The sequence below is a fragment of the Gracilinanus agilis genome, chromosome 3, assembly GCF_016433145.1.
Source record: "Gracilinanus agilis isolate LMUSP501 chromosome 3, AgileGrace, whole genome shotgun sequence".
NCBI lineage: Eukaryota > Metazoa > Chordata > Mammalia > Didelphimorphia > Didelphidae > Gracilinanus > Gracilinanus agilis.
The window spans coordinates 631,158,486-631,168,690 of NC_058132.1; the positions used below are offsets into that span (position 1 = coordinate 631,158,486).

Here is a 10,205-nt window from a genome sequence, read left to right on the forward strand (position 1 = left end):
ATTACATATAATTAGACATATTTATGTCTGTACATAAATATGTAGATATATTTATGTCTATACATAAATATATATAATTATAATCTATGCCTCTTGAGATTTTTGTACATTTTCATTACTTTATTTCTTGGTAAATTGTTAAATGTTTTTCTAATCTGATCCTTTGACTATCCTTGCTATCTCTTTAGGATGACATTTTGATGAAACTTTTAGATATAACTTCCATAATTTTTAAAGTAACTCATATTGAACAATACCATAAATAATAAAAATAATTTTATTTTGTAGTCGGAATCTTTATTCTACTCAAAGCTGTTACCTCTTGCCTCAAGCATTAAATCTGCCTAAGTGATCACTTTGTGAAGTAATTGAATTATCTTAGTGTACCATTTTTCTTATAGAAGTAACAAATTTTGAAAATGACCTCTCATACCATCTGTATCCTTCACCATGGGGTAGATTAAAAAGAATAGGTGGTGATATAAATAATACACAGTTTTGGTTATAGAGTAAATGAAAACTAGAAATAAAATTTTGTTCCTCAGGTTTTAGGGATTGACTTAATTCTTTGGCTAACATTTTTTTAGAATCCAGTTAAGAGCAAATTTAAGAATATGACCATTTTTGAACATTTGTAAAGAGGGGAATAAGGTTGGTTCTGATTTAGCCTAAAAACCAAAGCTGTATTAGTGAAAGAATAGAAAATTAAACATCTCCTCTGTATGAATCATTAAACTAGGTATTATGGTGAAAACAAAGGAAATTTTACGTATTAACTCTTCTTTTAGAAGCAAATAATCTATTTGGAAAAAGTCTGATTTCTACAAAGATAATCTTTTAACCTATAGTACCTATAAAACTTCAAGCCTTTCCATGATCTAAGTTCTACCTTCAGGATCCTGGCCCCCAACTTTGGATGACCTTGCCCTTATTTTTATCCAAAAGATAGATAATTATGATCTAAACGTGACTTAGCTACAATTACTTTCTTTCTTTTTGGGTGCCCTAGTCCCTGGCCTGGGAGTCAAGACCTAATCTCTAGTCCCAGATATGCCACAGACTAGCCTTGGGATTTGGGTCAAGTCTTTAAAAACTCTGAGACTCAGTTCCTTCATCTGTAAAATTGAGGGCCTTGGGGTCCCAACTGATACTTCTAGCTCTAAAGTCCCACGATTCACATGAACTATCATCCCTTAGCAATGTTCTTTAGCAGTTTGGCAATGATGTTTCTGATGACATTTTCTCAGATAAAGGTCTCATCTCAAATAAAGACCTTTGTCAAATTTATAAGACTATGAATCTTTCCCCAATTGATGAATGGTCAAAGCATAAAAATAGGTAGTTTTTTGAATGAAGAAATCAAAGCTATATATAAACATATGAAAAATGATCTAAATCATTATGGATTAGAGAAATACAAATTAAGACCACTTTTGAGATATCTCATACCTATCAGATTGGCAAAAATGATAGAAAGGGAAAATGACTGGAGGGGATAGAGTTAAAAATGGAGCACTAATATACTGTTGGTGGAACAGCGAATTGATCTAACCATTTTGGAGAACAATCTGGAATTATGCCCAAAAAGTTATAAAACTGAATGCTCTTTGATACAGTAATACCACTATTTATCAGGTAAAGAGAGAAAAAGGGAAAAAACTAAAAACATTTCTAACAGCTCTTTGTAGTGTCAAAGAACTGAAAATCAAAGGGATGCCCATCAATGGAGGAATGGCTAAACAAGTTGTATTTGATTGTGATTGAATACCACTATGCTGTAAGAACTGAGCAGATTGATTTTAGAAAAACATGGAAAGATTTTGGTGAAATAATGAAGAGTGAAATAAGCAGAACCAAGAGAATGTTGTACCCAGCAACAGAAATATCTTGTGAAGAATCAGTGTGATCCACTAAGCTACTCTGAGTATTATGAATATTCAAGTCAACTACAAAGCACCTATTAAGGAGGAGCTATCCACCTCTAGTGGAAGAACTGATCAATAAAAGTATTCATAATATGTTTATATATACACACATATAAAAACACATGTGTGTATAAAATGGGGTACTTCTCTAGTGTGGAATGAGGAAGGGAAAGATAACAGAGAACTTAAAAATATTTAAAATTACATTTAAAGTTATTTTAATAAATACTTCAATATAGTTGATTTCCTTTGTAATTTTATGTACTTTATTTTGCACATTTGAAAGCATTATTTTGAGAAGGGGTCTATAAGCTTCACAAACGTGCCATACTACACACAAAAATGGTCAAGCACCACTGTGCCGGGAGATGCACTCACATTTGAATTTTTATAAAAGGAGCAGAAGGAAGAATTGTACTTTCCTGAGAAAAATATTTCTGAGGAGAAAGAACTAAACAGTGTTTTAGTTGACTGCATACAGGAAAGTATTGTTACCCTTCCTCCAAGGCTATACATATTAAATTCTCTAAAATGTAAAGCTCATGAAAATGATTGATAACCCTGCTTTCAAGGCTGGTATTGTGTCCCTTGTTCTTTGTTTTAGTGTTTTTTCTTGCTCCAACTCAGTTTTCAGAAATTGTGACTATTATCTCATTGTTTGCCAATTATAAAGTTCCTTTGTTTTTAACTCCTGTAACTAATAAGACCCATAGTCCCTCCTTATTTTAGTTTCCTGATTCTTCAGAGGCTATTTGAGGATGATTCTGTATTGTGTAATGCTGACTTTCTAATCCCTCTGTTAGATCATGGGCTGTGAAAAATACAGACCAACTTCACAGAGTTTTGATTTTTCCCATCTCTTTTTTTTTTAAGATTCACTAAGTTTATTTTAAAATTCATAAAATATTTCTTACAAAAGAGCATTACATTCTCTGAATGGATGCCAGGGACACATAGACTATTGATACTCTCTCTCTTCCCCCATCCCAGCCCCCCCCCCCAAATTACAGTTACCACAAAACAAGGCATTCACAAATAGTTACAGGAGGGGAAAAATTTCCTTTTACCAACAGTAGTGAACAAAATAAAATTCACTCTCTCTGCTCTTATTTCAAAATTTTAATGTTAGTTTTGTGTGCTCTTTCCCCCAACCCTGTATGTAAGGAACTAAAATGTTCCATCTGGTGAACAGCAAAGATTTCACTACACCTGAAATGTAGAACATCTATGAAACAGAGGAATATTCGCTTTTTAAACAGAAGCAGATTAAAAAAAATGCAGGTCTTATTCAGTTCTTCATTAATCTTAGAAAAACTTACCAGAATACTGCTTCACACTATAAAAAAGAACAAATCTTTTTGCGTTAGAATCCTTCAGCATCTGCCTACAGCTTCCCACTGTTTTACAGTAAATACTGTGCATTCCGTATCTAGTCCTCTGCTCCTATCATGGTAATAATTCCAATCCTCACATTCTTTCCAAAGGCCCATCGATTTGGATTGATGAATTAGATTCATGACTTGTTTGATTCACTGACCATCTTTGCCAAGAATAGATCCAACCAAGTCTTTTGTAATATTTAGAGGTTTAAGAGATGAGGAAAGGTATTTTGGAGAGGGGAGAGATTCCCACCCTTTGGGAATAGTTATTTTTGCTGTAATAATGGGTCCATCAGGATCCCCAAATGAACTTTAGCCCCCTGCATAGGAATAATCATATCCAGGTCATCTGCCATTCAGAAAGAATCCAGATATCTATTGGAGAGCCCCAAGTCTCCTTGGCACTAAAAATCAACCATACCATACTCACAAGTCACCAGATCCCCCTCTTCTGTGATAAGCCATAAGATGTCCTTCAAGTGATGGTGGTGGTAGAGAAAGAAGATAATTTCAACCTCTACTGCCAACCCAGCCTCCACATCCAGGAAGATCTACAAAGACTCACTGTCATCTTTTAGATGGTAGCAAAGCATGCTGATGACAACTGAGGGCATTTTTCCTCCCAGCGTGGGAAATCCTCAACCCTCCAACATTGTTGTGAAGCCACCCTTGCTCTAGGTTCCATCATAGACTTTGGAATCATAGGTTCTTGTGTGTCCTTTGATGGAAGACTCAGATGTGAGGTACAGTAGGATCTTTCTGCGCTCCACAACCCTATCGGGCTTTCCACTGGTAAGGACAACCATCAGTGGAATGAAGATGGCGCTCCTGGAAGAGCTCGATGGTTGTCCGAGTGTCCTCTCAGAGTTTGATTTTGGACCCCAGTAATTCCTCCTGCCAGACTTGGATGAATCAACAGTCTTGACTCACAGTCAAAGTCACTTCCTTTAAAGTGTTGATAATGTAAGCATTCCTACAGGATCTTATTCGAGCAGGAGCCGGCTGTGATTGCAGCGGGTGATGGCAAAGGCAGGCTCCCTTCCAAGGAAAAGATAATTTTCTTCAGAATTTCTCCAGTTGTTTCAGTATCTGCACTAATACTCTGTAGGTGCTCGGGGGCCGCTGCTGACTGGGACTGAAACACTGGCCTTGTAGTCTTCAAGAAATACTTTAATATTTTAATATTTATAATAAATCATATTTATTAATAATAATGCTTTAATATTTGTCTCCTTTTCCAATTATTGCTCCAGAATTCTTGCTTTGAAGCAAAATGTATGATTCGACCATTTCATCCTTGTTTCAAGATCTTTTAAAGGTCTGCTTCGCCTCCGTATCTTCATCAGGGTACTTGCCTAATTTGCCGTTGGTTTCCATATTGGGGAAGGTTTCTTCCATCTGCTCAGCCTCCGTTTTCTCAGATTAGATAGATGGACAAACGGTATCCTTGTAGGGTAGAACTGTAGCGAGTGTTCTGGTCAGACAGGACTGCAGTCGCGAGGATTGGACGGGAACGACCCATCTCTTCTGGTTCTCTTTTGTTCCTGGTGTTCTCCTGGCTCCATTTGGTCTCAGAATTGCCATCTTTATGATTATTTATGTGCCAGAAGACTTAGTCACCAACATTACATATGTTTTATGTGCTAACTCGTGTGCTGAGGAGTCAGAACTGTAATCCACCGGGGGGGAAGAGTTGGGGAGGGAAATGATGTAGTGAGGAGCCAAAGCAAAAGCCTTTCCAAAATGGTGCAGTGGATAGGAAGACCAGATAGGGTCCAGCCCAGCCTGGGACACAAGCTCCCTGCGGACCCTGGGCAAGTCACTGCTGAACCTTTGTTCATCTCAGTTTCTTCTGTAAAATGGAGATAATAATATCTGCCTCCATAGAGTCGTTGAAAGGATGAATTGAGATATTATATATAACTTTGGAACCCTCAAAGCAGTTTTGTAAATGCCAATTTTTACTACTGCTTAACTTTTCTCCTGAACTCTAGAAGGAGTAGGTATTTTGATGTAAAAATTTGCTTAGTTCTTTGGAATATTCTTACATTTTGGACCTCTTAACTTCCTGTCATTTGTCAAGCTTGATAAGCATACCATCTATACCTTTGTTCAGATATTTTATAAAACTGCTAAACAGCACAGGACTGATCACAGTTCTCCACTAAAACCTTCCCCCAGAAAGTAAGAACATGAATCATGTAACCATGGAAAATTTTTCTAAAAAGTAAAATAAAATAAAGAATAAAAAAGTTTACTTAAAGACTCCATTAAAAAAAAAAACCTTTCCCCCACGTTGTCATAGACCCATGAATGACAACTTTGGGGGGAAAGCCATTTAATCATTTCTAAAACCAACTATATAGCCCTCATCTTTCTACTTTTTTTCTACTTTTTTGTGAATAGCAAAAAGAAATTTCTCAAATGTTTTGTTGAAATATAAGTAGAATAGATCTGCAACATTCCTATGATTTACAAGTACAGTAAATTTGTCAAAAAAAATGAAATGACTAGTCTGACATGATTCATTCTTTTTTTTTTTTTAAATCCTTACCTTCCATCTTAAAATAAATACTGTGTTTTGGTTCCAAGACAGAAGTGCAATAAGGGCTAAGCAGTGGGGGTTAAGTGACTTGCCCAGGATCACACAGCTAGGAAGTGTATGAGGTCAAATTTGAACCCAGGACAACCTGTCTCAGCCTGGCTCTCAATCCAGTGAGCTACCCAGCTGCCCCATTATTGTCTATGATTTTAAAAGAAAACTGGCAATGACTTAGCAATCATATCTGCTCATTTTTCAGGACTTGGGATAGTGTTCATTAGGGACTAGTGACTTGTACTTAAGGACAGTTTGGTATTCTCTTAAGTATGTCCCCATTTATCTTCACTCAATTTATTTAGCCATCAACAAATATTGATTGAATGTTTCCTGTGTGTCAGACATCATGTTAGCTCCTAGAGAGAGAAAGATGAGGATGAACTCTTTGGACTTTCATTCTATAAAGAAAAGAAATATATATTGTTCATTTGATTCAGTCATGTCCAACGCTTGAGAACCCCATTTGGGGTTTTCTTCGCAGAGATACTGACGTGGTCGCCATTTACTCCTCCAGCTCATTTTACAGATAAGGAACTGAGCCAAATAGGATTAAGTGACTTGCCCAAGGTCACAGAGCTAGGAAGTATCTGAGGGCAGATTTGAACTCAGGAAGGCGAGTCTTCCTGACTGGATCTAACCCTCAATCCATCCTGCTGCCCGTAGCACCATATCTAAGTAGATATAAAATAAAGGTCATTTGGTGGGGGTGGATGACGACAGGCTGCAGCATCAGGAAGGATTCGTGTAGACAAGGTGACCCTTGAGATCAACTTTGAAGGAAATTAAAAATTCTCAGAGGGCAAATAAAGGGGTGCCTTTCAGACATGGGGACCAACCCGGGCAAAGGCATCGAGAAGGCGATTTTATGTGTGAAGAGCATCCCGCATCCTAGTTTGGCCAAAACACCAAGAATGTGAAGGCAAGTCATGTCCACTAGGACTGGAGAGGCCAGTTAGAGGCAGGTGGCGACGGACTTCCAGTGCCAAACAGAAGCGCTTGTTTTTGATCCTGGACTTAATAGGGAGCTCCTGGAGTTTGCCGAACAAGGGAGTGACAGTCAGACCGATCGTGGGGAAAGAGCTCTTTGGCGGCCGTGTGGAGGATGGATTAGCCCCTCTGACCTGCCTTTTTTCTGGCCTCACAACTGTTCTTGGTAGAGAAAACAGGCACAGTAAGAACCCCGCAGTTCTTGATAATAGCGTGCTTTTGTGTGGAGCTTCGCATGCTGGCTCTCACACTTCCTGGGCCAGGGCATCCCCATACGCTTGGTGGCAGCCCAAATTAACTCCTTCCTGTTCCCCTTTGACTTGAGACACGGCACCGCTCTGAGGATGGGGTGGAAGGAAGCGGAGACCGCCTTGAGCCTCCTTGTAGGCTGCCTCACAGCCACTCAGTAAATTGTTGACCTCCAGGCTCTACATGGTCAATTGTACTGGTTTTGAAAACCACTTTCTACCTATGTACAAGTCACTTAACCTCTCTGAGGGTCCAGAACCTGATATTTTTAATGAATTACACAAAATGATGCCTAAAGTCCCCTTAGTTCTAAATCCACAATCTTTATGATAATCTCTACTTAAAACAAACCCAAAACCCTTCCAAGAAACCTACAGATTAAAGTTAAAAATCTGCCTGACCTTCAAGGCTCTCTATCATCTACCACTTGCTCTCTTTATCAGTGATGCTGTTCCCTTCACGTCCTCTATCTAACTAGAGCATTCTCCGTCCTCTTCTTCTGCTTCTTGAGGTCTTTCATGGCTTTCTCTATCCTGCTTCCTCTGTCTCCAGTGCTTTTCCTTCCCCCTTTCCTTCTTCTATCAGACCCTGAAGGAGACAGTCCAGGGCTCCAAGCCCAAGAGCCTTGAGAATGGCGATGCTTCTTCAACCCCGTATCCTCAGTCATCATCCTGAGAAGCAGCCCCTGTGGGGAGGGAACCTGTTCATTGTTCCTGCAGGTGCTACAGCCAGATCTAGCGAAGACCCAGAAAAGAAAGCTCTTGTCGATAAATTCTCTGGCCTTGTCAGAGAGTTCAACATCAGAAACATTAAAGGAGAGTTTTCTGCTGCATCCTAAGGACCTTGAGACCTGTCCATCTGACTGCAGATGAAACCTTCCCTATTTGTTTTCTCCACCATTAGAATGTGAGCCCCCCTGATGGGGACTTTATTGGGGATGTAGACACTAGACGATAACTCTAGTCCAACTATCAATAATATGGAATTAGGTCTTGATCAATGATACATGTATAACCCAGTGGAATTGTGCATCGGCTAAGGGGCATTAGGAAGGTTTGGGGGAGAGGGAAAGAACATGAAATATGTAACTAGGGGGAAATATACAAAATAAAAATTGAAAAAAATAAGAATGTGAGCCCCCTGAGAGCAGGGAAAGTCTTACATTTCTATTTGCATTCCCAGTGCTTAGCACAATCATGTGAACATAGTAAATACTTTTTATTTTATATTATATTATTATTACATATAACATACTGATATTCATTTCATTTTTATTATACTATATTTTATTATTTAATATTATATTAAGAAATGCTTTATTCATTTCTCTTTACCTTTTGAAATTAGATCCATTCTTTAAATCCAACTGCCAAAAAGATATAAAGCAAGGAGAAGGTTGCTGACAATCTTCCCACCTTCCCCCTCACACCATTTTGTTAATGTTCTCATAGATATTATTTTTAAAAACATTTACCTTCTATTTTTAGAATCAATACTAGTTCCACTAAGGGCTAGACCATGGAGGTTAAATGACTAGCTGATAGTCACAGCTAGAAAGTATATGAAGTCAAATTTGAACCCAGGACATCCTGTCTCCAGTCCTGGCTCTCTGGACCACCTAGCAGCCCCTAACAGCCTTTATCTCTTGGTGCTTTATTCTCTCTACATCAGAGATTCCCAAAGCGGGTGCCATCGCCCCCTGGTGGGTGCTGCAGCGATCCAGGAGAGTGGTGATGGCCACAGGTACATTTACCTTTCCTGCTAATTGCTATTAAAATAAAAATTAATTTCCAGGGGGCTAAGCAATATTTTTTCTGGAAAGGGGACGGCAGGCCAAAAAAGTTTGGGAAACACTGGGCTACATAAACTCTGAACATCATGACATCAGACACGTATCTTGCCTCAGCCTTTCATCTCTCCCAGTGACTTGCATATACGAGAACTTGACGTCTGGAGAGAGATGGAGTGACTTGGCCACTGGTTCACAGGAGAGCTGAGCAGGATTCAGACCTCTTCTGTGGGCTGAGAGGACTTTCTGTTACTCCATACTCTTCCTGTCTTTATGGCTCCTGCTCAGCTTCTCAGTCTATGAAGACCTTTGTGGAATAGTGGCCCAAGAGCTGTCCTAGGACTCAAAAAAACTTTGGCTCAGGATTATTTAGATCCAAGTCCTGCCTCTGAGCCTTAGTGTCTGTAGGAAACCTTTAAACGGCTCAGGCTTCTCTCTAAGGTCAGAGGCTTCAAAAGAGGTGAGATCTGCATCAGGAGAGGGAATTTATTCACTGGACATTGAAATCACAGATAAGAACCAAAAAAACAAAAAACATCTTATTCCATATTGCTAACATTTGGAAAAAATGCGTTAAAAAACAACCCCAAAAAACCCCATTTTATTCAGCACAAAACCTCAATCTTTATCTAAATTTTCAATTTTTTTTTTTTAAAAATTACAAAACTTTGGGTAATTCCTTGTAAGAAAGGCATGGAATTCAATTCTATCAAATTAGCTCTTTTTTTTTTAATGATAAATACTTACCTCCAGAAACGATATTTCAGGCCTCATTTAAAAAAAAAAATTAGTTGTCTCCACGTAAGTCCTGAATCCTGTAAATAAGCCCTGAATTATGAATGTGTTGTTAGCATATTTAAAATCGAGATGACTCTTGACAATCACCAAGAAAATTGCTAGGCAGGATAGATCTTTAGCAACACTTTTGTTATTCAGACAAGCTGTCCAAGTTGTCAGAAACACGTCTAGGTAATTTGGTCCCTTAAGAAAAAGTTATTCACATCATTCCTCTGGATGAAAGGGCATCAGCAGGCTTCCCCATCTATTGTAAAGACCCATTCTCCTCCCTGCCAGTAAGCCCAGAGTCCCAGACTTCCGACCCCATTTCTAATTTTCCCGATTCTCTTTTCACCTAGATGTTTTCCTTAGACACAAGCTATTGCACTTTTGATCTGTCGGTTATAGTTTTCTCTTTTATCTAATCAACCTAATCCAAGTTAGCAAGCATTTATTAAGTGCCTACCACATACACAGCTCCTTAGGCAGTTGGGATAAAA

General features: G+C 38.6%; 1 pseudogene; it reads right to left on the minus strand.

Moving 5' to 3' along the window:
- Window positions 1-3,978: 3,978 nt before the first annotated feature.
- Window positions 3,979-7,127, minus strand: LOC123241962 (annotated as a pseudogene).
- Window positions 7,128-10,205: the final 3,078 nt, after the last annotated feature.